The following is a 26,645-nucleotide window of genomic DNA, read 5'->3' as shown; positions in this document are numbered from 1 at the left end:
CATACGATGGAATATGGGCGGCTCATAATATTAAGCCATGGCTTCGACAAAAGAATTCGGTATCAAATAATAAAAATACAGATAAGAAAAATGATAAAGAAAAACAAAAGTCTAAAGAAAATGTAAAAATGAAAACCAAACCAAATGTAACAAATACTGAAATAAGTAACGAAAATGAAACAAATGTAATAATTACAAGAAGTAGAGCGGCGAGGACCAGGAGATCCTAATTATCAGGATGGCCGAGCTGTAGTAGTAGTAGTAGTAAATGTATATAAGTATAGTAGTATAAGCCCCATTGCAATATTAGAATGTAAGAACTAATTATAAGAGTCGCGAATGTAAATAGTATATACACACGTGCTGAATAAATGTAGAGTCAGTCGTCGTTGAGCTGTCACGGAGAGCACACTAAATGATAAAACAATTAATAGCCCAAATGACAAATATGATGAACATTTTCACGCTTTTATTATCTAAACTTGACAAATAAACTTCTGACAATCGACATCTGGAATGCTAACAGACTTTCACGCCATTTAAATGAAAAGCTAATTGAAGTGATGCTTATTTCTGAAACACACTCAACTGAGAAAACCTATATAAACATGCCTAATTATAATATTTTCTCTACTAATCACCCGGACGGTAAGGCTCATGGTGGTACTGCAGTAATAATTGAAAATAATTAAAAAAAAAACATCAAGTGCATAGAGCTCGATGGATTCAAAAAGGACTAAATACGTGCTACTACTATATCGACCTCAGACACAACGGGTCCAATTAATATATCTGCAGATTATTGCCCACCTAAATTTAATTATCACTGGGAAATCGGTACTTGTCTTGATAGGTGACTATCATGCCAAACACATAACTTGGGGACATAACTTCCACACTTACCACTGGAAAGGGACGACAACTGTATGCAGTAATAAGAAACAATAATATGCTCTAAGCACAGGAGAGCCGACTTACTGGCCAACTGACACAAATAAACTACCAGATTTAATAGACTTATGCATTACAAGAAATTTTCTCTATTTTTATTTACAATCTGTCTTAAAAAAGTATGACAATAAGTAAATTTTATAATTAATCTTAAATTAACAGAGGCAGTAGTTATCTATTAATTCCTACTACATACCCTATGCATAACATGTTTTAATACTTAATACCTGTCAGGGAGATCTAGCACGTGAAATCTTTTAGGTCTTCTAACGTTGTTATTATTATTTGCCAAACATAAGGCTAAGTTATTTTCATGTGTTCTTAGTCTGTCTATATATTTTTTACTAAGTTTTGCTATTTCTTCTTTAACATAAGACTCTTTATGGATACTTGCATTTGAAATATAAAATGGAGCATTACCAATTTTTCTTTATATATTTTATTGGTAGCGTTGTAGAATCTCAATATTTGAGTTGCTGGCAGTACCCCAGAGCCGTATGCCATAAGTCCACACGGGCTTGAGTATAGCTTTATATCAACGGACTTTATTTTCCAGTGTGGTTGCAGAATTTCGGCCAAGCAACCAGGTCATCTTCACTTTTTAAATTTTGTTGCTGGCTCTTTGCTTTTATGTGGTTTTTCCACGTTAGTCCGCGATCGAGCTGCAAGCCAAGGTACTTTATGCAATTACTTTGTGGGATTGCTGGTCCGTTAAATGACACTTCTGTGCAGTCACCTCTTCTTGAAGCAAAAGTTATTTGCGCAAATTTCAGGGCGTTGGCTTTAATTTTCCAAAGAAGGAACCAGTTTTCAATAAGGCGTAGCTCTGCTTGCAGGAGTTGTGAGGCTTCCTCTTTAGATGAGCTGGTATCTGTATGGCTGTATCATCCGCGTATGTGGCCACAGTGCAGCTATTTGTTACCGGAATATCGGCCGTGTACAAGGTGTATTAGACAGGTCCTAAGACGCTTCCCCGTGGGTCTCCAGAATTTATAAAATGCAAGGGCGAGTATTCATATTTTTGTTGCACATCAAAGTGTCTACTGGTTAAGTATGACTTTAATAATAAAAAATATGGTAGTAACCAGGTAACCACTTTTTGATTTTATATAATAAGCCGTCATGCCAGACTCTATCAAACGCTTGTTGAACGTCAAGAAATGTTGCAGTGCAGTATATTTTGCTCTCAAATGCTGACAAACTTTCATTTATAATCCTGTGACATTGCTCAGGAGTTCCGTGGCCTCTTCTGAATCCAAACTGGTGTTCCGGTATGATAGCGAATTCGCCCAAGATTGGCAACATTCTCTTTAAAAGTATTTTTTCAAATACTTTAGAAAATATTGACAACAAACTAATGGGACGGTACGATGTCCCTTCATTTTCTGCCTTGTTTGGTTTAAGGATCATCATTTCCATTGGCTTAGGAAGTGGTAAACTCTTAAGATCGCATTAAATATGAACGTAAGAAATTGTATACACTTTGGTGGTAGATTTTTCAAGGTTATGCCATCTATTTTGTCCGAACCTGGAGCCTTTTTACTATTCAGCCATTTAATTTCTGATGAAACTTCATTAATACTGATTTTACGAATGGTTAAGCTCATTTGGCAGGGTGACTCGAGAAAGTTATCTACTTCCCTTTCTGTTTGCGGGTTATCAATGTGATTTGGCTGAAATACAGGTAAGTTCATTTGGCAGGGTGACTCGAGAAAGTTATCTACTTCAATTATCTATTCTACTTATCTAGATTTCTAAGATATTCAGCGAGAGATTCATTTTTTAAAGTTGACAGTAGTTTTTTGAGATCAGATGCAGCCTTGTTATACGATCTTTTGTCGGAAGGGAAGAGAGTTTCTTGCCATCTCAGTTCTCCCGTACTACTGTAGACTATCTCGCCTTATTGTCCGATTTGATCACCAGATTACTCTTCAAGGCGGTAGTCAATTAATAGTACGCCTGATCTGAGGAATCCAATACTTCGATTCCTAAAATAAAGAATCTCGATAAGGCTGTGGTGAATCCGTGTAAGATTTTCTCGATTTATAGGCAGAAACTTCAAACCGAGTTGATGGATGATTTTCCGACAGTCTGCTTCACGAGGGCCTTCACCTACACGGGCATTGACTATTCCGGCCCTTTCGAAATTAAAAATTGAACGGTGAGAGCATGTGTTATAACGAAGGGATATGTTTGTGTGTTTTTCCACAAAGGCGATCCATTTTTAACCCACCTCCAATCTTACAACTGAGAAATTCCTAGTGGTCTTTGGTCGTTTCGTAGCGAGGCGCGGTGTTCCTCAGCGGGTCCACAATGGCAAGACCTTTGGAAGGCAGCAACTTTACTTTTCAGGAACATCCTACAAGCCATCAAAGAGTCTGTGACTGATGCATATAGCCATCAGGGACTCGTGTTGCGGTTCATCCCACCAGGGGCTCCACATATGGGGGTCTGTGAGAAGTGGGAGTGAAAAGTTTCAAAACACTTTTCTACAAATCTTCGTCCCCCGCAAGTACACGTTTGAGACCCCTCTTCCAGACCCCTCTCTACGATGTCCAAAGATCCCTCAGATTTTCTGGCCCTAACATTAGGCCTTTTCCTAATTGGAGGGCAATTGCTTTCCACTGCTGAGCCCGAGATCCCTGGAGCCGATGATCGCATTCGAGTCATTGAGAGTCTCGCGGCACAATAAAGCGCCCTGATTAAGGCTCTTCTTTTCTAGACAGACAACATTTCCTGGAATGACACCCAATCCTTGGAGCGCAGAGGAACCCGAGGTATTCATATCGATTTGCCAAAAAACTTTTGGCAACAAACAGCACAAAACTGCCACGCCCAAACTTTTGCAAAATGTTATAAAGTTATTATTTCATATTTTTATTAGTGTAGTAAATTTATATCGGTTTGCCAAAAAATGTTTTTTGCCACGACCACTCTAACGCCCTAAAACCGCCCAAAACAAGTACGCCCACATTTTTGTACAATTTTTGGATTTTTTTTTCATAATTGATTTAGTCTTGTAAATTTCTATCGATTTGCCAAAAAACTTCTTGCCACGCCTACTCTAACGCTCTAAAACCCCCCAGAACTGCCACGCCCACACTTTTGAGACATGAATATGCCGAAAACATTTTGGCACACCCACTCTGACCCCTAAAAACTGCCCAAATCTATCTCGCCCACAACTAAGAGTATTAAATTAATTTTTTTCCCCATTTCCTGAATTCCTGATATTTCTGATATTCCTGAAAAGTGTGAAATATTCTCGGTACCGTCTAAACTAGCTGATTTAACGGTATCTGATAGTCGGAGAACTCGCCAATAACATTCTCTCTTGTTATACCCGTTACTCATAGATATGCTTTTCAGCGAATCTAGTATACCCATTTAATACTAGATTCGCTGAAAAGCATATAGTATAGTAATTAGTTGTAATATTTTTTTATTTGAGTCGAATGTCCCGTCAGTTGACTAAGGACAACACCGAGAAGAATTATTTAACGAAGGTTTTTATTTAACTTCATTATTCGGATATCAGCTTAAGACTAAAAATAAAATGTAAATTGGATTGAGGAGAAGCCTTAGTATTTGAACAATATGTGTATTTCGGGAGAGCCTCGCTCTTGGATTCTTAAGATTAGGAAAAGATTCAAAGAGAGCAGTCAAATCTGCTTAGGTCAGGCTTTAGGATGTTTACAAGAACGGCTAAGTGCCGTTCGGATGCTGCGCAGCTGGGATACATTATTGAAATCACTTTGTTCTTTGAAATAATTGAAGTTGCCGGTTTGAACCACCAAAATACGCCACTATATATATAAAGTATATATACATTATAAATGTATATATTCTTGATCGTGATCAATAGCCGAGTCGATCTGGCCATGTCCGTCCGTCCGTATGAACGACGAGATATCAGAAACTAAAAAAGGTAGATAGTTGAAAATAAGAACACAGATTCTAGAGACATAGACTCAGCGCAAGTTGTGAATTCATGTTGCCACGCCCACCGACCATATCTTGATGAAAGATATGAAAACATTAGTTTCGGGCCTGTCGTTTTATTTAAGCAAACGAAAGAAGCAATAGAAGACAATGGGGGTCCCAAGCCCAACCCAACAAGACATTCCATCACAAGGGCATAGAAAGGACCCTCCGAATGCGCATGAATTTCAATTTATTTTCCTTCGTTTTGGGCAAGGATTTGCACTCTCACCACCACCCGGCTTTTTGTTGGTTAATAATTAAAAGCATTCGTTTGATTAGTTTGGGCTTATGATGTAAATGGCCCTGTGGCTTTGGCCATATCCGCACTCTTTCTTCCTGGCTATTGATACTTTGTGATTGGCCTCGGTTATTTAACTTTCCTGAAGACATGTGATATCCGACATGTTTGGGTACTCGTCTATTCGAGCCCGGTCGGGAATCCTTGCCCCCCTTGTTTGCCAGTGTTGAGTAATTAGATTAGATTAAATTTTTTGCATCGTCGTACCTGCCAACAGAGTCCTCTGGATACATTTTAGCGGCTGCCACAGCTGGTGTCAGGCCTGATTGAAACATTGATGGATAGGATGACTTGATCTTGTGACAATTTCAATATGCTTTTTACGGCCCTTGTCATTTGGCGCTTAGTTTATATTATATTTTTATTGTAATGGCCGCCAAAAAACAAACCCAGGCCGCTGATATGGGAAAATGTATCAGTATATATAGCTTATTTTCCCCTCGGTGTTTCTACAGCATTGCTTCGGGAATAGATGGACTTGGTCGTGCTGGGTACAATAACTTTCTGCATCATATCTAAAAGGCTATTAAATACACATAAAATTCCGTGCGAAACGCTTTTCGCGCCCAAACTTTCCACTCTCATGCCTCGAGCTGGAACTAATGGGAAAATCATTAAAATTTATGATTGCATAATCTGGCATAAGCACGAAAATTGTTTTTCATGCGGAAGTGCAATTGATGCGGGACCTACACGGAAAATAATATCCATATAAAATCGATTCTTTTGCAGCCAGTATTTAAGCATATTTTTTCAAGGCCACGGCTGTACTAAAAGAGTATGTTGTCCAAATCATTTTATATTCACCTAAAACGTATACTCAATATAATATCGTCTTTGAATTTGGATGGAAAGGTGCAAATGTATGATTAATGCAAATTCATATAAAAACATATTCGAATTTAGTTGCAATGTGTGGTTTGGCGGGAAAGTAGGGACTAATGATTTTATGTGCCACAACGGCGATTTCCTCATGTTCGTTGCTTTGGAGCTTCCTGATATTGTTTAGAGCCCCACTCCATTCAATGATGCCGGACACCTCTGCCAAGAAAGATGGGTCCAAATCTAGCATGGTGCTCAGCATATCGAGCACATTAGATAATATGTCTATTACCTGGCAGAAGAGTTAAGTGCAGAACTCCGGAATTACTCCCTGTCTCATAAAATAGCACAGGAGATTATCGATAGCCAGCGTGGTGATTGCCAAGGCAGCTGCAGATTTTAATGGAATCGCATCAGCCTTCAAGCACTCCAGTATTTTATGCTGGAGACCTGCATTCATAATGGCGAGCCTTTGGAATTTATTTCCGTCAGCGACGTTCAGCAAAAGCCAAAGAACTTGACAGCGAATATCTGAATCACTATTGGTCATCAGAGCTGATAAATGGGGCAAAAGATTATTGTTAAGCAACTCTTGAATCTGCTCTTCGGATCCTGATGCTACATTGGTTAGGGCTTGCAGAGCGGCGTTCTGAACCATGACGTTCGGATGCTCCAGTAAGTACATGATCCTGGCTACAACTCCAGAGCCAAGTAGTATTTGAATCATTTCATTTTCAAGGGTAAAATTACGCACTGCCTTAAGAGCGTCTTCTAGAAATTTGGCCTCTGGGTTGCACAATAGAATGTTCAATGCCTGAACGATCTTAGTTGCATTATGGAAGGTGCTATTTCGAAGGGTGCTATTTTGATGTTTAATAAAAGAAGAGCTTGGCTTCTGCTCTGTTCGAGGTTCTTTATTTGAATAATCAAAGTGTGCTGAAGTTGGGTTCAGCTAACCCGCACATACATTGTTTATATCTATGTATTCTTACTTACATTTATACATATACATATGTATGCAGAAGGCATTGACCACTTGAGCTGCAAAGTGCATGCTCAGCATTCCCACGCTCCGCGATCGGCTTATGTATAAGCGTTAGATCGTATAACTGGGGCGCTGGAGTGCTTACGTAGTTGTTGGTGGTCTTTTTGTATATTTGTATATTTATATTTATTATGACAAAGTGTCAAAATGTATTGACGCTAAGTTATACCCAATCATTTATTGTATTTTTAGGGTAGATTAGTCCAATATGCTACACCTCCCTTTTTAAAGAAATGACGTAATATATGTAGTCATTTAGTTCTCAATATTAATATTGTGTTTAGAAAGGAAAAATTTTTTGATATTGATTTTTCTTATTAATTATTAGCAATGTTTTGTCTCAAAGCATTTTTGTATAATGACAGAATAATACAAAAAATGTATGTTGAATTACGATATTTTTGGATTTATGTTTAACTTTCTTAGAAGGAAAAATAATTAAATTTTTTTTTTGTGGTTTTTTTTTTGTTTTGAGGTTGATCAGACCTTTTCTTAAGTGAAATGAAACGTTTCATTGATTATATATTTTTAGTCTATCCTTATGTACTTTTTGCTTCTTTTGTTTTGTATCTCTAATTACTATGTTATCTCTGTCTTCTATGGTTTCTACAGTATAAGGGCCTAGATATACTGGATCTAACTTATGACCCGATTCGTTCCTTAGTATAACTTTATCTCCTATTTTTAATTGAAAATCTGAAGTTTTCTTATCATAAAGTTGTTTTCTATAAGACTTAGCTTTTTCTAACAAAAGTCTAGCTCTTTTATATGCTATTTCTAATCTAAATTTTATTTCCTTTGAGTAATCTTCTATATTATACAGTGGTTCTATTCTATCTGTTTTATTAAAATTTGCGAACTGCCTTGGTAATCTTCCAAAGACTAGTTCATATGGACAGTAATTATGCATGACTGATGGTGTTGTGTTGAAACAATATGTAAAGTATTGTATCCAAACGTCCCAATCAGTTTTATCTGCAGAGATGTATGAACGAATGTATTCATTGAATGTTCTATGACTTCGTTCGATTGTCCCTAAAGTCTGGTGGTGATATGCAGTGGATGTAAGATTTTCAATCTTCATATATTTACACATATCTTGAATTACATTGTTTTTATACTCGGTACCCATGTCCGAAATGAACGTCTTCATTGGACCGTACTTTAGTATAAAATTTTCGAATATAGCTTTTGCGACAGTATTTGCGCTCTTATTCGCAACAGGTATGGTTACGAGATACTTCGTCAAATCACATATTAGTGTGACGATGTATTCGTTGCCATATTCTGATTTCGGTAGTGGACCAACTGTGTCCACTATCACTATATCAAAAGCATTTGTTGGGGTTTCTGTGTGAGTCATTGGGGTCTTTGTATGTGTCGTTGTTTTTGACATTTGGCATTTATGACATCTACGTATGTACTCTTTTATATGACGAGTCATATTTTTCCAATAATAGTGTCTTTTTATTTTCGCTAGCGTTCTTGTAATGCCTGTATGACCGACCTCCTTGAATTGGATCGTCATGATATGTAGACAGTATCGATTGTATCTCTTTATCAGTTTTTATAATGGTCGCCGGCTGGAGTAGCGCTACTCTTAATGATTTCAATTTTATATTGCCCATATTTTTGAAATTATCTATTGAAATGGTTTCAAAGATTTTTTCACTCGGTGCCAATTTGAGTTGGCTGATTTTTAGTATACCGTCTTGCATTTCAAGCCTTTGGAAGAACTGACCTAAATCAAAAATTCCATTGGTATATAAATCGTCAACATCAATTCTTGCAATAACTTTATTTCCTCGTTTTAGTAAACAAATGATTCAGTTATTCGCAAGGTCACTACTTTTCGTACTTCATCATTTCTTATGACTTCGTGTACGTTGGGCTTAGATACATTTTGGATACTTCGCCTAGGCAATAGTTCCTTATTTGTTACTGTACAGTTTTCTTGTCTACTTTGTTGCCTGGTAGTGACTTTCAGGACTTTATGTTGCATGTCTTTGAGTTCCTTTATATTTATACGTGAGAGTGCGTCTGCTACAAAATTATCTTTCCCCCTTAGGTATTCTACTGTGAAGTCGTATTCTTCAAGCTCTAGCCGCACGCGAGTTAATTTAGAACTGGGATTAGTCATAGAAAATAGGTACGTTAATGGTATGTGGTCCGTTTTAATGGTGAAATGTTTGCCATAAATGTATGGTCTAAAATGGGTAATTGCCCAATGAATTGCCGCTAGTTCTTGTTCCGTTGTACTCTTATTGCTTTCTCCTTTTGTAAATGAACGTGATGCATAAGCTATTGGGAGCTGAATCCCGTTACGGTTCTGAGTTAGAACCGCTTCGCAAGCTTGTTTACTAGCATCCGTTATAATTCAAAATTCTTTGCGAAAATCAGGATATTGTAATATTGTGGGGTGCATAAGATTTTCTTTAAGGTATTCGAATGCGTTCTGGCATTCGCTTGACCATTCAAAAGGGACATTCTTTTTACATAATCTAGTTATGTGCTGTGAATAGTCGGCGAAGTTCCTTATAAATCGACGATAATAGTTGCAGAATGCTACATAATTTTTGATGACGTCATATTTCTTGTCATCTGGCAATACTCCTTTGTCTGTGCATTTGTGACCTAGGAATGTCACTTCGTGCATGAAAAATGAACATTTTTCTGGATGCAACTTTAGGTTAGATTTCCTACATACATTAAAAACGTCAGTTAAGTTTTTAATCATGTGTTTTTCGGAACATCCTATCACCATTAAGTCATCCATGTAAAGGAATGCCTGAGAGGGTTCTAATCCCGACCAAATGGTAATCGCGTGAAGCGATATGAGCCATTGCTCGTTGAAAAGGATGTTATATTCCTAGAGTTTTCCTCAAGTTCTATTTGGTGGAAACCTGACATCAAGTCAAGGCATGAAAAGTATTTAGCTCGACCTAGTTGATCTAAAATGTCATCAATTCTAGGGAGTGGAAATTTGTCAGAAAGAAGTTTTTTGTTTATTTGACGATAGTCAATTACTAATCGCCATTTTTTCTCTTGTGAATCTTGTGACGAAACCCAAGATTGGGCTGTTATACTCAGATACAGACGGTTCGACGATTTTGTCGCTTATTAATTTCCCTACTTGTTTTTGAATTTCCTCAATATGGCTATGCGGGCTTCTGTAGTTTTTTATATAAATGAGTTCATCATCTTTAAGTCTTAATGTTTGTTTATAAAAATTATTTGTTGATATTGGTTCGGTTTCCAGTCCGAACACATCACTATACTGTGTGCAAGTTATTGCCCTGCAATTGATTCTCTAACATCTTGTGGTTCTACATAGTTCTGGGTAAACACAAGTGCCCAAAACGCTGACCAGAGGTCTGCATAGTCTCCGCTGCCATCAACGCCAACGAACGGTTAAGTGCGACATCGACACTTCTCCGCTGCGCCGCGGCCGACGCCCGCTGCGCCGCTGCCGACGACTTCACTTGATTGCTAGGACCTAGGGAAACATTTTGTACGCTAGATTTAGTTTCAAATGATAAATTGCAATAAACGGTCGCTTGCGATCTTCAAAATCAAATCGATAAACTGTAATTATTAACTGGCGCCCGAACAGGGACCAGCGAATAAACGCGAACGAAAGACAAAATTCTAAGTCGCGGAGCAAAATCAAAATTTTGCTAAGAAATATTCGTTGGTTAAATTGTGCCGAAGAAACTCCCGCGAAAACAAACAAAATTCACGGTCGGCTATAAAATAAAATTGTTTGAAAAAAACAGATTTTCCGGAAGAGGAAAATACTTATCGGCATAGCATTGCCCATTGGTGGATCACATTTTCTGTCAGGCCAGCCCGCAGAAAACCTTCTTTGGAGTGCTGACGTGGATTCCCCAGTAGCCCAGGCAAAAAGGACAACATTCACCCAGCCAGGAGGAGTGACCGCAACAATTCTATGTTAAATAAATGCAAACCGAAGAACAGCAATTTCATCGAAAAGGAGAACGAAAAGTAGAAGTAGAACGCCGAGAATAACGGAACTACAGAAGAGCAACACGGATAACAGTTAACAGTGTAACCCAAAACGTAACGGCAGAGGTAAAGACGACGAACGGCAGAGAACGGCTGCGGGAACCAAAGCGCAGACAACAAGGAAAAAAAAGAACAACAACAGCACAGCCGTAGCAGCAGCAGCAGCCCGCCAAAAAGAACAGGAATAAGAACACGTTGACGACGAAAAAGCTGAAGCTGAAACAACCGAAGAGGAGGCAGAGAGACTACAAGAACCTGGAAAGTACACTGGAAAAAACATCAGCAATTTGAAATTCAGGCATCCACCCATAATAAAACATAAGTATACCAAAAAAAAAAATTAAGTATATTCTTATTATTATATTATTATTATAATATTATTATTATATTTTTATTATTATATTATTAGTATTATATTATTATTATTATATTATTATTTTTATATTATTATTATTATATTATTATTATTACATTATTATTATTATATTATTATTATTATATTATTATTATTATTTTATTATTATTATTGATATTATTATTAATACTATATTTTCAACCCAGTTCCTAGAGATCTTCTGAAATGAAAATTTTCCTATTTACTGTTCCTTTCTGGTACACTGTTCTCAAAGCAAAATAACCGCGGTGAGCTAAATTTTTATTGCATGCAAAAATAAAAAAAAAATATAAAAATAAAAAAACAAAAAAACAAAAGATAAATAAGCAAACACATACACACGCATTCCATATTTTCTGCCCACAACTTTTGTTAAGTTCAAATTGGTTTAGGCTTGTTTTGTGCAGGTGTTGTCCGAATTAAAAATCAGTATGGCAAATCCTAATAATATAATAAGACCATCAGCTTTTAGTTCAAACGAAAGACCGGTGCCCTCAGAAAGACACGACCTGCCTGAACAGCATCGCGTAGACATGAGTGCCGAACAGTTGACAGCATTAATTGGCCAAACGGTGGCCCAAGTTTTACCTGGATTGATAAAACAAATGAACAACAATACTCTTGACTTTACTGACGTGAGCGACCAGGTCGTCGAGCCCGAATACAGAAATAATTTAGCGGACTTTGACAGTGTGCCTGATATCGTAAAATCGATCAGGGAATTCTCTGGAAATCCAGCAGAATTTGGGTCTTGGAAAAAGAGCGTTGATAGAATCATGGAGACTTATACCCCATTTGTGGGTACTCCAAAATATTATGGTATACTTCATACCATAAGAAATAAAATTGTTGGAAGTGCTGATGTGGCACTCGAGTCCTACAGCATTCCGCTGGACTGGAAGGCCATGTCGAGATGTCTCACTCTGCATTACGCAGATAAACGGGACATAACTACCTTGGAATTACAAATGTCAACTTTGGTTCAAGGCCACCAGCAGTCGGTGGAAGACTTCCACCAAGACGTCTACAAAAATCTGTCGCTTATTCTAAATAAAGTCGGCTGCATGCAAATGAGCCGAGAATCCGAGCACTTTGTTACAAAAATGTACAGAGAAAAAGCTCTGGATACTTTTATCAGAGGCCTTCGAGGAGATTTACCTCGCCTTTTAGCAATAAAAGAGCCAGCTGATCTCCCCTCAGCTTTACATTATTGCCTTAAACTTGAAAATCAAACTTTCAGGTCAAACCATGCGGCGAATAAGGGTCAACAGTCGAGTTTCAGAGGAAACGAAAAACCCATACCGGCACCCCGCAATTTTCAGCCGTCGAATGCCTTTGGCCATCGACAGCCTCCACCGGTCCCTCCACGACATCCCATGAGGAGACCTCCACAATATTTAGGCCAGCCATTCCCGGCGCCAAGGCAACATGTGTCTAACTTCGGTAATGCACCGTTCATTCCACCCCGACAAAATTATCAACAGCAATGGCAACAATATAATGCCCCACCCCGTCCCTTTGCGACCAAACCACAACCAAGACCAGAACCAATGGACGTGGACGGCAGTGTACAGACGCGAAACATTAATTATATGAATATACCACACTCGGACATAAACAAACGACAAAAGAACTACAACATCCAAACAGTGAACATGAGACAGCCAAGTATTGAAGTAACTGGGTCCAGTTCAAGCATGACAGGCTATCAACGGTCGATGCAAGATTATGAAACAATTTGGACAGCGAACAACGAGACCACGTGTTGCATTTTTTAGAGTAGAAGACTCCTCACTACCATACTTCGAATGTAGAGTGGGGAGTGGAAAGGTTTTAAGGGTGTTGATTGACACAGGCTCTAATAAAAATTACATCCAGCCCAATTTGGTGACGAACGCGATACCAAATAACAAGCCTTACATAGCTGATACTCCAGGCGGTGATGTAAAAATATCGCATTACAAAAGAGCAAGCCTTTTCGATTTCGAAATAAAATTTTTTTTGTTACCAACGCTGAAGACTTTTGACGCCATACTTGGCAAAGACACAATGAAGGGAATGGGAGCGCAAATTGATTTGAAGAATTTAACCATGACACTGGAAAACGGGAAAAGGGTTGTTCTCAAAGAAAAACAGTTCGAGGCAGTTAGCACAATTAGTCCGAGAATAAAACACTTAGAGGTAGAACAGAGAATGATATTAAATAAAATAATTGATTCGTATCCAGGTCTCTTCGCAGACCCCAATCAAAAACTAGCCTACTTGAAAACAATATACCGATTTCTGCCTTGACGGTCAAATAAATGTTAAAACTTTCACACGTTCTCGCTTTACACAACGGAACTACAATTTGAATGCCATTGAAATCTCCATATTGAATCAGTTATTTCCTTATTTCTTATATTTTAAAACATGATCAGTAAAGGAAACTAATAATAATAAATAAATAATAATTTAATTTGAATAATAATAAAATTTACCAATTAAAGACGAAATGTACGGAATCAATGCCTTCTGCAAAGGTTCCAATGGTCTAAAAATATGTAGATATAAATTCATTAGTAATTTAGTAAAAACCAGAATTTTTAATAGCGACTCAACAACATCCCGTCCTTATGATGACTGCTCGAGGACAAGCGTCAATTAAGAGGGGAGGAGTTATTGCCCTGCAATTGATTCTCTAACATCTTGTGGTTCTACATAGTTCTGGGTAAACACAAGTGCCCAAAACGCTGACCAGAGGTCTGCATAGTCTCCGCTGCCATCAACGCCAACGAACGGTTAAGCGCGACATCGACACTTCTCCGCTGCGCCGCGGCCGACGACTTCACTTGATTGCTAGGGACCTAGGGAAACATTTTGTACGCTAGATTTAGTTTCAAATGATAAATTGCAATAAACGGTCGCTTGCGATCTTCAAAATCAAATCGATAAACTGTAATTATTAACTTGCATAATTCTGTTAATTGATTTTTAAATTGGTCTGGAAAATTTTTCTTTAGTTTTGAAAGTATTTGTTCGCTTCTATTTCCAGTGTCGGTATTATGAATGTCATAATCTTTCAGATTTTCATATTGTATTTTATTTACTTTGACCACTTGATCGAAATTAGTTGTATTTAGAAATCGAACGTATACATGTTTGGTTTCTGCTATTGTATTTGCAACATAAATCCCATTGTGTATTTCTTGATTAGGAACAAATATGAAATCATTTACAACATTAATGTCTATTTTCCGAATAACTTGTGACCTGGCTGGCAGAAGAACTGTATTGTTGCCAGCGCTATATGTTATCGGAACATATATTGGATAATTTAAATTTTGGGGTCTAATTATAAACCAGTCTTCACTTGGTTTGAAATCTAGTTGACAATTGAATTTCTTTATAAAATCATCACATGGTATTGCAAAATTTGGGTTTACCAAATGAAATTCATGTGGAATAATATATTTTGTTGATTGGAGTTTTATTAAGGTTGTTCCTTGAGACTTTATCACACCTTGGCCTATGCCTTCGATGTTTATTATTTTTTCATTTTGAATTATGAAGTTATCAGAATTTACTTTCAAAAGTGAGATATCTGCACCAGTATCTATGAGAAATGTTTGTTTATTTTCAGTTGAATGATTATAGAAGGTTACGAATATATTAAGACTATAATTGATGGAATGAACTTTTACATTTATTGGTTGTTTCCTGAAGGGTTCTGTTAGTTTTCCGACGTATTTTGCGCGATTCTCACACTGCTATTATTATTATTACCATGGTTGTAGTTTCCGCGGTCTCTCCCTTGGTTTTGGCCTCGCCTACCTCCACGGTTATTATAGTTATTATTATTGTTGTTATTGCTGCCTCGGTTGTAATTGTTGTGTTAGTTATTTCTTCCACGATTATAACCTCGGGCGCCTCTATTATAATTATTTGCACCTCGTCGATAATAGAGTACAATGTTACTTTGACCTGTTATCTCTGTGCAACTGTTTGCAAATTTGGAGATGGCATCATTCATGTTTGTGAATGTGCCTGCTTGCATGATAAGTTTTACCTTATCAATGGAGCAATTCTGTGTCATTGCTTTTACAGCTGTTGTAGTGCTGTATTTATTTGCTAAGGATTGGCTGAGACCTTCACTGATATAGGCACCTTCAAGGGCCTTTGTCAGTTTCTCCACCTCTTGGGTGTATTGGTTAACCGTTTTATTTCTCTGTTGTAGATTCAGAAGCTTGGCAGATATCACTTCTACCGATTCTCCTTTTACTGCACTTGACAGTTGGGTAATGATTGCAGCAATCGTCTGCTCATTACTTATAAGGTTTCTTACATGGCCTTTAAGTTTAGTTTTTATTAGGCTTATTGCTGTCGTTTCATGTGTGCTCTTTAAGCTATCTAGTAGACCTAGAGCATCCAAAAAACTTTGTAGATTTTCTGGTTTACCATCAAACTCTGGTATCAGAGATGTGGCTAGCTTGATAAATTCTGTGCCATTTCAGAAATTGTTATTGGTTCAGATTCAAATTCAATTCGGTCGCTTCCTTCTAGCGTTTCAATGTCACTATCGGACTCAGCGCCGCTCGATTGAACAGATTCGTCTAGTTCTTTGAACTGGTCTGTGTTGAATTGACTTAGACTTTCTGGTACATCTATCAGAATATGCCTTCTTTTTCTGATGTTATTTAATCTTGTGTTTAGGGATTTTATAACCCTTAAACATTTGTTTTTATGTCAGATGTGAGCCTATTTGCATATTTATTTACTAATGTAACTATATTATTATATTCTCCTACTAATATCTCTATATGATTTTTCAAAGTTTCGGATTTTATTACTGCGTCTCTATTGATACATTTATAAGACTTATCGAACCTGAAGCGAAATTCGTCTATTCGTATCGCTATTTCGCTCCATTCCATTCTTGTCGTAAAAAAACAGTTTTTATTAAGCTTTCTTCTAATCCATATTATTTTTTTTTTTAAATCTGGTCTAATCGATTTGCCCCATTTATATAACGTCTTTTGATGATCTTGTTATGCTTAACATAAATTGTAAGCAGAAATTGTAGAAGTAGTACTATTGTAATGATCAGCAATAAGATCCACAACGCATTTATATCGTCTGTGTGATCTATAATTTTTACGTTATTAACTACGTTGGCAGTATTGTCCTTTGCCTCACTAGAATCGCTAAACCATCCCATTTTTTTTTGTTTATTTTCAATGAAACGTTTTTTTTTCTATTTATGAGTTTTTCCTCATTATTATGATATTAATTTATTCTTCTAGAAAATCAAAAATAAAAAAATGTTTACGTTTAATGAAGATAAGAATTGTTATATTCTGTCATTAAAAAAAAATTTTTCAGCTGAATATATATATACTCAGTAGCGGAGACGTGGAAATATTAGTTGTTAATAAATGTGGTTGGCTCACATATTTGTTTACAATATAAAAAAAAATTCTCCAACCGCATTGTTAGTAAAAAGCCTAACAGATATTAGTGTTTTTCAAGCAGCGGTTTCCCGCATCGGCTTGGGTTTGAAATTAAAATTAAGGCAAATTGGGGCATTGGCATTTATGCAGCCCGTTTGCGTTGTTTCGCACCTTTGCGAAGCTTGTTTTAAATGTCTCCAAGACGCTCTTTGTAGCGTTTTCGGGATGCCTCGTCCTTAGCCAGTTTGGTCATCTCCTTGACCAGTCGTCGTTGCTGTAGCACTTCATTTGTGGATTTATATATGTGACTTTTTCTCTTGTCTTGCCCGGTACTCAGTTATTTTGAGTGGGTGGTGTCCATCGGCTGGATTTTCTTGCAAAGCCTCGTGCAGCGTTTGCAAGTCCCTCTGTTCGCTGGGCACAGCCGTCAATAACTATGGCTCTTCCGCCATCAATTGTTATGTTTTATGTTGTCATATTTATTTATCAATTTATTTAGTTTATAGTAGAACTAAGATCAGTCGACTCTAATTATTAGCACAACACTTTAAAGTATTTTGTTGTTATTAAGAAGAAGGAGAGAATAGCTTCTTTGGTTCCTTCCTTTCCTGCCTCGTCCTGTCACGGTCGCCATATGGAAGGTGCTATTTAAAAGGGTGCTATTTTGATGTTTAATAAAATAAGAGCTTGGCTTCTGCTCTGTTCGAGGTTCTTTATTTGAATAATCAAAGTGTGCTGAAGTTGGGTTCAGCTAACCCGCACATACATTGCTTATATCTATGTATTCTTACTTACATTTATACATATACATATGTATGCAGAAGGCATTGACCACTTGAGCTGCAAAGTGCATGCTCAGCATTCCCACGCTCCGCGATCGGCTTATGTATAAGCGTTAGATCGTATTACTGGGGCGCTGGAGTGCTTACGTAGTTGTTGGTGGTCTTTTTGTATATTTGTATATTTATATTTATTATGACAAAGTGTCAAAATGTATTGACGCTAAGTTATACCCAATCATTTATTGTATTTTTAGGGTAGATTAGTCCAATATGCTACAGCATCATCAGGTGGCAATTCTTGAGAGCTTATGCACACTTTTCTTGAACCCAGTTTACATGACTTCACATTAAAGTGCAAGTGCTATTATCCTGAGTAAAAGATACCAGCTTTTGAACTAATCCGTGCCTTGTGACAAAGTAATGGAGGTTCGGAGCAAAGTGCAAGAGATTCCCCAAACTCAACATACCTTTTTCGCAGACTTCAGGATCGGGTGACTATCGTATCGTATTGCTGTTAAGTAACTTATTGGTATCCGAGGAGGTTAATTTGAATTTGGATATAGCATTGTAAATATTCCGCTCTTTCTGCTCCTCAGCCTTTGTTGCTTTTTCCAATCGCTTTTCTGCTTTTTATGGTGTATGTTGTGAAACTTTGTATGAAAAATTGTGCTGTGGTTGGTATCAGATAAAGTTGTTTTTTAACAAATAGGGCAGAGCCTTCTTAACTAAATCGTTTTCGGAAACTTTCTTGATAACTGGAACTTTTTGTGTAACTAGGGTTACATTAGCTCCCAACTGAAATGATTGGATGTTTAAATTACAAACAGAATCTCCAAAAATTTTTCGCAGTGCACAGATGAAGGCCTCCTACCCAGTTTCAGCCACTGGCAAGAGCAGGGGGAAAGCCAGCCAGGATAAAGGACTGTTCGTTATCGCATGCTGTCTGTTCAAGTTACGGGGTTTGGACTGTCACCCGCTCTCCGCTCCCTCTTACGCTCTCCACTCCCTCTTACGCTCTCCCGCTCTTCACCACAGAGTCTCCGAGGAGTCTCCGCTGCGCTTGGGAGAACCCAACTCATTAGAATAAGCTTTAGTGTAAAACTAACCACGAACAATAAAGATACGCCCGGTCGCGCCCGCGCATTTACAAAGGTCAAGTGTTCGCTTTTCTCCGAGTGTTCTATTTTCAGCAAACTAGGAATTTTCCACGACCAGCAAACCCCAGCATCCTAAAATTTTGGTCCTTCGAGCCGGATATCCTGGATTTTTTCAAGTTTGTCCTTCAGCGACCAACTTATAAGATAAGTACGAAATCTCCATATCTTTTAATTGCCGGTCTGCAGCAAAAGGTTCGAACATCCAATTTCGTTCAATTTGCTGTCAGATTTATTGTCAGATCTAACGGATTTCTCCGACAAAAGGCAATTAAAGGAAATTACTTATCCATTTTCACGGACGCCGCCATATTACCCACCGTTCTAAATTTCTAAGTCCCATTTTCCGAATATATTTAAATATTCATCCAGTCCGAACAGTGCAAAGTTCCAAATTTGGAAAAGCGAAATTAATTTGTGCCAAGTTCAGTGAAAATTTCTCAAGTCCAAAGCTTTGCCAAAAGTGGCAAACATTCCGTTCTCGTTTCACTGTGTCCAACGCAAGCCAAATTCTTTTCAACACATTTTTATTCTTTAACTCCGCAGTCCGCTTCATACAATTTGCTTTGCTATACATACAAACAACAAACAAACAACACATACCCGCTGGCCTTTCCAAGGAAAATATTAATTAAATATTTTCCCGCCATTTACCCATATACATTGCATGCATTACATCTCCAAATACATACATGTACATATACATCTCCATATACATTACATATAGTACCGACATACATTGCGCAGATTATCTGCATTCCCTTTAACCAAAGTTTACCACAGTTTAAATTGCCTGTGTCCCAAGTGCCGAAGAGGAAAAGGCGTATAACCAAAGTTTACCAAAGTTTAGATTGTTTCCCGTCGGCAAATCCAAACCACAAATAAAATTTATTCCAAGTGCCGACGCGGAAAAGGCGTTTTATTTTCCATCAATGTTTTTCCGTAAATTTCCAAATTAATTTCCGAACAATAAATAAATTTTAAATTAAATTAAACATTTTCAATATTTATTAAATTATTTTTTAAATTTTTTCTGAAAACTTTAAAAAAAAAAAAATAATTATCCATAAATAAATAATACGACCGCCATATACAAGTCGTTCACCCGACAAATATTTCTTTTTCGTATTGCTTGGATATTAGTTTGTGGTTGTTTTAGAAGTATTTACAGCGCGGAGAAAAGACTTCAATTCCAGTCATTCCATGTTCTCCGTTTCCAGTTGTAAATAAAAAAATAAAACTTTCTTCGTTCTAATAAACATTTTATATCACCGTGTTCCACATTTCAAGGGTTCCAACCGTAAATAAGGTGGACCCAATTACCATAAATCACAGGTCATTTATACAATTCGCTGTTCATTCCGCTGTCACCTGTCCGATTAGTCTAAACTACGGCGTTTCCACTTCGTAAGTTTTACACCACTTAAATTATTAAGTGCAGTCTGAGGAATCTGTCTACTTTTTCAAAATTGTGACAGGCTTCCCTTCCATTTCGTATTTCTTCGATTATGCCCATCGGGGACGATAAGAAGAAATTGTCCGCTGACAAGCCTAGGTCTATTTTTTCACCACAAGGGCCCAAGAGTCCAAGAATCCCAAGCATTTCGGTGAGAACGCCTGCGCAGATTTCCGACGACTGTGCTACTCCATCCAAAGCCACAGTACAGCGCACAGCTAAAAATATGGCTGCTTCCGATCTAGCGCTAGCCAAATTCATTTCGGTTTCTGACCGCTTAAGCGAGTTTGAGGCTCAGATCAACACTCCGGAATCCGCAGCTCCAACCGTCACGATGCTTGGCGTCCGTCGTGACCAAGTCCGAACCCTATGGGACAAGGTTGAGAAGGAATACGATCTCTGCTCAGAGTGCCTTGTGTCAGCAGGCGAAGCGGCAGCAAGCAACATGCCTATTTTCACGGCTAAATACAGTTATTGCTATTCAGTCTATGAAAGGTGTGTTGCCCAGCTCGTTGATAAAATCGAGCAGGGCACGTCTCAGTTCATCCCAACCGCGAACGCTGCGCCCCAGGCCTACATTTCCTCTGGCTGTCGGTTGCCTCCATGCGATACAGAAGTTTTCACAGGCGACTATCTTCGCTGGCCGACTTTCCGGGATCTTTTCACAGCCATATATATCAATAATCCACGGCTGACTCCGGTTGAAAAGTTATTCCACTTAAATGCCAAAACAAGTGGCGACGCGCATGCCATAGTTTCGATTTCGCCTCTCACCAACGAGGGTTTCCGCTCTGCGTGGGAAAACCTGATAGAGCGTTTCGAAAATAAACGATTGTTGGTAAACAGTCAATTGAAAATACTGTTTAATGTGCAGTCGATACCACAGGAATCTGGGGCGGCCTTGAAGGTACTGCAAAGTACTGTTCAAGGTTGCTTGACTGCCTTAGAACTGCCAGGCATCAACACTGAGAACTGGGACTGCCTGCTGGTATATCTGTGCTCATCCAAGCTCCCGAAGATAACTCTCTCCTTATGGGAGCAGTCGCTACATAAGAAAGCCGACATCCCGACATAGAAGCCATAGATGATGTGAGACCGTCCGTACCGAGTCAGTCGCATTCCAAAGCGATAAACTCAAGTGTTGCACCGAAACAACCTCTGTTCCAGCAATTCAAGCCCTTCAAATCCTGCAAGGCCAATTTCCGCAAATCAGGCCAATTTCGTTCCAAATGAGCAAGCCGGTGTTCAAAATTATTTCGCCACGGGCTCAAGAGCTATCCTTCTTGGCACTGCCATAATCAATATCTCCCATCTTGGCACTAACTTTAAGGCACGCGCCCTGATCGACTCCGGATCAGAAGCGACATTCATAACCGAGCGACTGTTCAATCTAATTAGATTGCCATTCCAGGTGGTTCAAGCCCAAGTCTCGGGCTTAAACCAAATAGTAGCTGCTCAGTCCAAGAAGCTCTGCAGTTTCACCATCCGATCTCCGACTAGGCCCGCGTTGCAGTTGGAGACGACGGCCTATGTCCTCCCTCAACTAGCCGGAAATCTGCCTTCCTACCCAATTCCGCAAAATTTTCTTCGGGATCTTCCCGATTTTCCACTGGCGGATCCAAAATTCTATGAGAGCGCACAAATAGATGTACTTATCGGAGCCGACATCCTGCCTTCGGTGCTTCTGAGTGGAGCAAAAACCAACATCTGTGGCTCTCTCTTGGGGCAAGAGACCATTTTCGGCTGGGTACTAACTGGGCCAGTGTCAGCCTCAGCCCAATGCAGAATTTCCTCTTTTTCGACACAGATCTCCCACGCGTACGATAATTCACTGGACAAACTTCTCACAAAATTTTGGGAGGTGGAGGATATACCAACAAAGTTGGTAAAAGAATCCGATTCCATGTGCGAGAAGAATTTCCGTCAAACGACCACGAGAAACGAGTGCGGCAAATATGTCGTTACTCTGCCTTTTCGCGACCCAGAACATATCGGTTCCGGGCTAGGCCATTCTAGATCTTTCGCGTTGGCTAGTTCTTAAGAAATGAGCAGCGTCTAAAAAGAGATGAGGCCTTGAAAGCGAGATACGATTCGGTGATCCAGGAATATCTCGACTTAAGGCACATGCGACCAGTTCTTACTACCCATGACTGCAACGCCTATTATATGCCACATCACGCCGTCTTAAAACCGGAAAGCGTGACTACAAAACTCCGTGTAGTATTCAATGCCTCCAGCCCTTCATCGAATGGTACCAGTTTAAATGATATCCTTCATGCTGGCCCTGTCTTACAGTCCGACTTGACCATTCAAATTCTGAAGTGGCGCTATTTCCGATACGTGTTCAACGCCGATATCGAGAAAATGTATCGGCAGATCTGGGTACATCCGAGACACACTCCATTCCAGCGAATACTTTTCCGTAACAATAGAGGGGAAATCAGAGATTTCGAACTGAAAACAGTAAACTTTGGAGTCAATTGCGCGCCTTTCCTGGCGATCCGAGTACTGCAGCAGCTAGCAGCTGACGTAGAACTCAGCCATCCAAAAGCTAGCAATGTCATTCGAAATTTCATGTATGCGGATGATGTTTGAGCCGGAGCGGACTCCAAGGAAGAAGCTCAGCTCATGGTGCAAGAGCTCCGAGACGCTCTGAATTCTGCCGGATTTCCATTGAGGAAATGGACCTCCAACCAAAAGGAAGTTTTAGCGGCCATTCAGAGCAACCATCTTTTAAATACTGATTTTCTCGAGATCGATGCAGAAAGTACTGCCAAAACCCTCGGTATTCGCTGGAAAGCAACCTCCGACGAATTCTTCTTCGTCCCGCCAGAGTTGGCTATCGAAACGTCCTTTACAAAACGCCAAGTCCTGTCCCAAATTGCCAAATTGTTCGACCCTGCCGGCTGGTTAGCGCCGTTTATCGTTCGAGCCAAAATTTTCATGCAGGAGATTTGGCTGCAGGAACTTGGGTGGGACGAAAACATTCCAAATGAGCTTTTTCAGCGATGACTTAATTTTCTTCAAAGTTATTCAGTGTTAGAGCAGATACGCATTCCACGCTGGCTATCGTTTCGTCCAGATTTCAAGGTCGAGCATCATGGCTTTTGCGATGCGTCGCAAAAGGCTTACGGGGCGGCCATATATGTCCGCGTAGAAGTGGGCAGCACCATTATGGTGCAACTCCTAACCGCGAAAACCCGGGTAGCACCAGTCAAAACGGTTTCGCTCCCAAGACTGGAGCTGTGCGGAGCGTTATTGCTTTCCGAAATGGCTGCAGCCATCATTCCGCAGATGCCTACGACTAACTCCGAACTTTACTGTTGGACGGACTCCACGATAGTGCTTGCACGGTTAAGCAAGCCAGCGTGCCAGTGGACCACATTTGTAGCCAATAGGGTGACGAAGATCGCCCAGGCCACAAAAACAGAGAATTGGTCTCATGTTCAATCTGAGCATAATCCAGCAGACCTGGCAAGTAGAGGAGTTTCCCTCCAAGATCTAGCCGATAGCCAGTTATGGTGGCACGGACCGACTTGGTTGCAAAATCCACGCAACCAATGGCCAACTCAGGTCGACAACGCTCCAGTGACCGACCTGGAGAAGCGTGCTCTAAGCGTCCATCTCGCAAAAGCTCCTTCTGAAGAGTTGTTGGCACGTTTCTCCAAGCTAGAGAAAGCTCTACGAGTCCTTACTTATGCTTCATTCAGCGGTGCAGGAAGCAGACATCTCCATCTGATGTGCATTTGCTGGCCACTGAAATCGCCGCCGCCGAGCGGTTCCTAATCTCAAACACTCAGCGCAGAGAATTCCCTGCGGAATATCACTGCCTAAGTGAAAAGCGTCCAGTGTCAAGTTAAAGTGCCATCCTAAGCATGAACCCGTTTCTAGATCCGCAAGGACTGATCAGGCATGCGGCCGTGTGGCGGCTTCCGAAAGCCTTCAATACAATGAACGCCATCCAGTGATTCTTCCGTATAACTGCCTGCTTTCTCGCCTCCTTGCGAATTTCACTCATCGCATAACTCTCCATGGTGGTAACCAGTTAATGGTGCGCCTCATTCGGTCGAAATACTGGATTCCGAGAATTAAGAACCTGATGAAAGCAGTAGTAAATTCGTGCAAAGTATGTGTGATCCACAAAAAGCGGTTGCAAAGCCAACTGATGGGTGTCCTGCCCAAAGAAAGAGCATCGTTCTCCCGACCATTCACGTATACTGGCATGGATTACGCCGGTCCGTTCGATATAAAGAACTATACGGGAAGAGCATGTCGTATTACAAAGGGGTATGTGTTAGTTTTTGTTTGTTTCTCCACCAAGGCCATCCACTTAGAGCCTACATCTGACTTAACGACCGAAAAGTTTCTTGCCGCTTTCTCTCGTTTTGTATCCAGAAGAGGGTGTCCACGTCAAGTACAGTCAGACAATGGCAAAACCTGTGTTGGCGCTGCCACCCTGCTTTCCTGCGATTTCCTTCAAGCCGTAAAAGAGTCGGTGACGAATGCCTATATTCATCAAGAGATGCAATGGCAATTTATTCCTCCGGGAGCACCCCATATGGGAGGCCTTTGGGAGGCAGGCGTAAAAAGTTGTAAGACGCTATTTTACAAATGCACTGCCACACGAAAATACACGTTCGAAGAGCTCTCCACGCTCTTGGCAAAAATAGAAGCGTGCCTTAACTCCAGGCCGCTCTCTCCTATGTCTGAAGATCCGACAGATTTGCTGGCTCTGACGCCAGGGCATTTCCTTGTCGGGGGACCTCTTATGTCCACGGTGGAACCCGAAGTAAAGGGGGAAACGAAATCCCTTCTTAATCGGTGGCAGCATTTGAAAGCTCTCCATCAGCATTTCCGTGTGCGATGGAAAGAAGAGTACCTTAAGGAACTCCACAAGCGTTCTAAATGGCAGGCCCCGTCCAAAAATCTCCGCATCGATGACATGGTCGTCATCAAGGACGACAACTTGCCCTCTAATGAGTGGCGGCTCGGCAGAATTGAGTCTGTTTTCCCAGGAGCCGACGGCAACGTCCGTGTAGTAAATATCCGTACTGCACGTGGAGTTATTAAACGTCCAGTGGTAAAAGTGGTGCTTTTGCCGACGGAGTCTTCCGAATCTCCACAATAATAGGCGCTCCTCTCGTCCTTAGTTGTAGTTCACTAGCACTAATCATCCATTATTTTTCATTTCGTTTTCGATCTCCTTTCGACATTCGACTACGCGCAGCATGGCCCCTCGTCAACAAAACGCACGCAGTGCTCGTGCCGTGGAGAGCAGACGTACCCGAGGTATTCAATCCTACCGATGCCGAGTCTGCCGCGGTATCCATCCTCTTCGGAAGTGCGCGAGGTTCCTAAAGGTCAGCGCTGAAAAGCGTTTGCGAGCAGTCCTCATTAACAAATACTGCGCCAATTGCCGCGCTCACGAGCATTCCACGGGAGACTGCCGAAGCGGTGATCGTTGCAAGAAGTGCGACCGATCCCACCACACGCTGCTCCACATGCACGAGCAGGTTAGTTCGTTGTCGCGGTCGCGAGCGCGCTCGCGTCTCCAACCGGTGCCAACCCGTCAAGCAGCTTCGGCCTCGTCCCAACGTTCCCGCCGGCACAATCCGCCAACTCAGCGTAGGAGTTCACCGCCACGACGCCCGGAATCGACGACGCCAGGCCCATCGCTCTCGTCGCTGCTGCAACGCCACAGCGTGAACATCCTTCCCACAGCGCTGGTCAAGTTGGAGACCGGGAGGAAGACCTTCGAGACCGCAGCACTTATCGATCCGTGCAGCCCCATGAGCTGCATCGACGCTTCGTTGGCGTCAGCCTTTAAGCTTCCGATGACCAATGTTGGCGCCGAGAAGGTCTGCACGACGACGATTCGCTCCAGGATCGACTCGAACACGAAGCTGGAGGTCGTGCTCAAGATCGAGCCCAGGGTGCGGATCCGCACACCTGTCCGGGCATTGAGCGACACCGTAGTGTCCAAGTACAGGGACATCATGCTGGCTGATGACGAGTTCCATCGGCCTGCTACCGTCTCCATGGTCTTAGGAGCAGATATATATCGTAAGGTTATCCAATCCGGATTCCTGACCTTCGACGAGGGAGTGCCGGTCGCTCAAAAGACCGTGTTTGGGTGGATCGTGTCCGGTGCCTGTAGCCTGCCGTAGGATGGCTATGTTGCAACCCCAAGGATTGCAAGGGTGGCGGAATGTTCAAGTTACGGGGTTTGGACTGTCACCCGCTCTCCGCTCCCTCTTACGCTCTCCACTCCCTCTTACGCTCTCCCGCTCTTCACCACCGAGTG

The 26,645-nt window shown here is 40.5% G+C and overlaps 2 pseudogenes; one reads left to right on the top strand and one right to left on the bottom strand.

The window, feature by feature from the left end:
* Window positions 1–5,932: 5,932 nt before the first annotated feature.
* Window positions 5,933–19,625, bottom strand: LOC27208701 (annotated as a pseudogene).
* A 768-nt stretch (window positions 19,626–20,393) lies between these two features.
* LOC123327404 lies at window positions 20,394–25,710 on the top strand (annotated as a pseudogene).
* The last annotated feature ends 935 nt before the right edge of the window (window positions 25,711–26,645 follow it).

Source organism: Drosophila simulans, unplaced genomic scaffold, assembly GCF_016746395.2.
Source record: "Drosophila simulans strain w501 unplaced genomic scaffold, Prin_Dsim_3.1 Segkk17_quiver_pilon, whole genome shotgun sequence".
NCBI lineage: Eukaryota > Metazoa > Arthropoda > Insecta > Diptera > Drosophilidae > Drosophila > Drosophila simulans.
The sequence above is the reverse complement of the archived record's forward strand: the minus strand, read 5'-3'. Positions and strand labels throughout refer to the sequence as shown.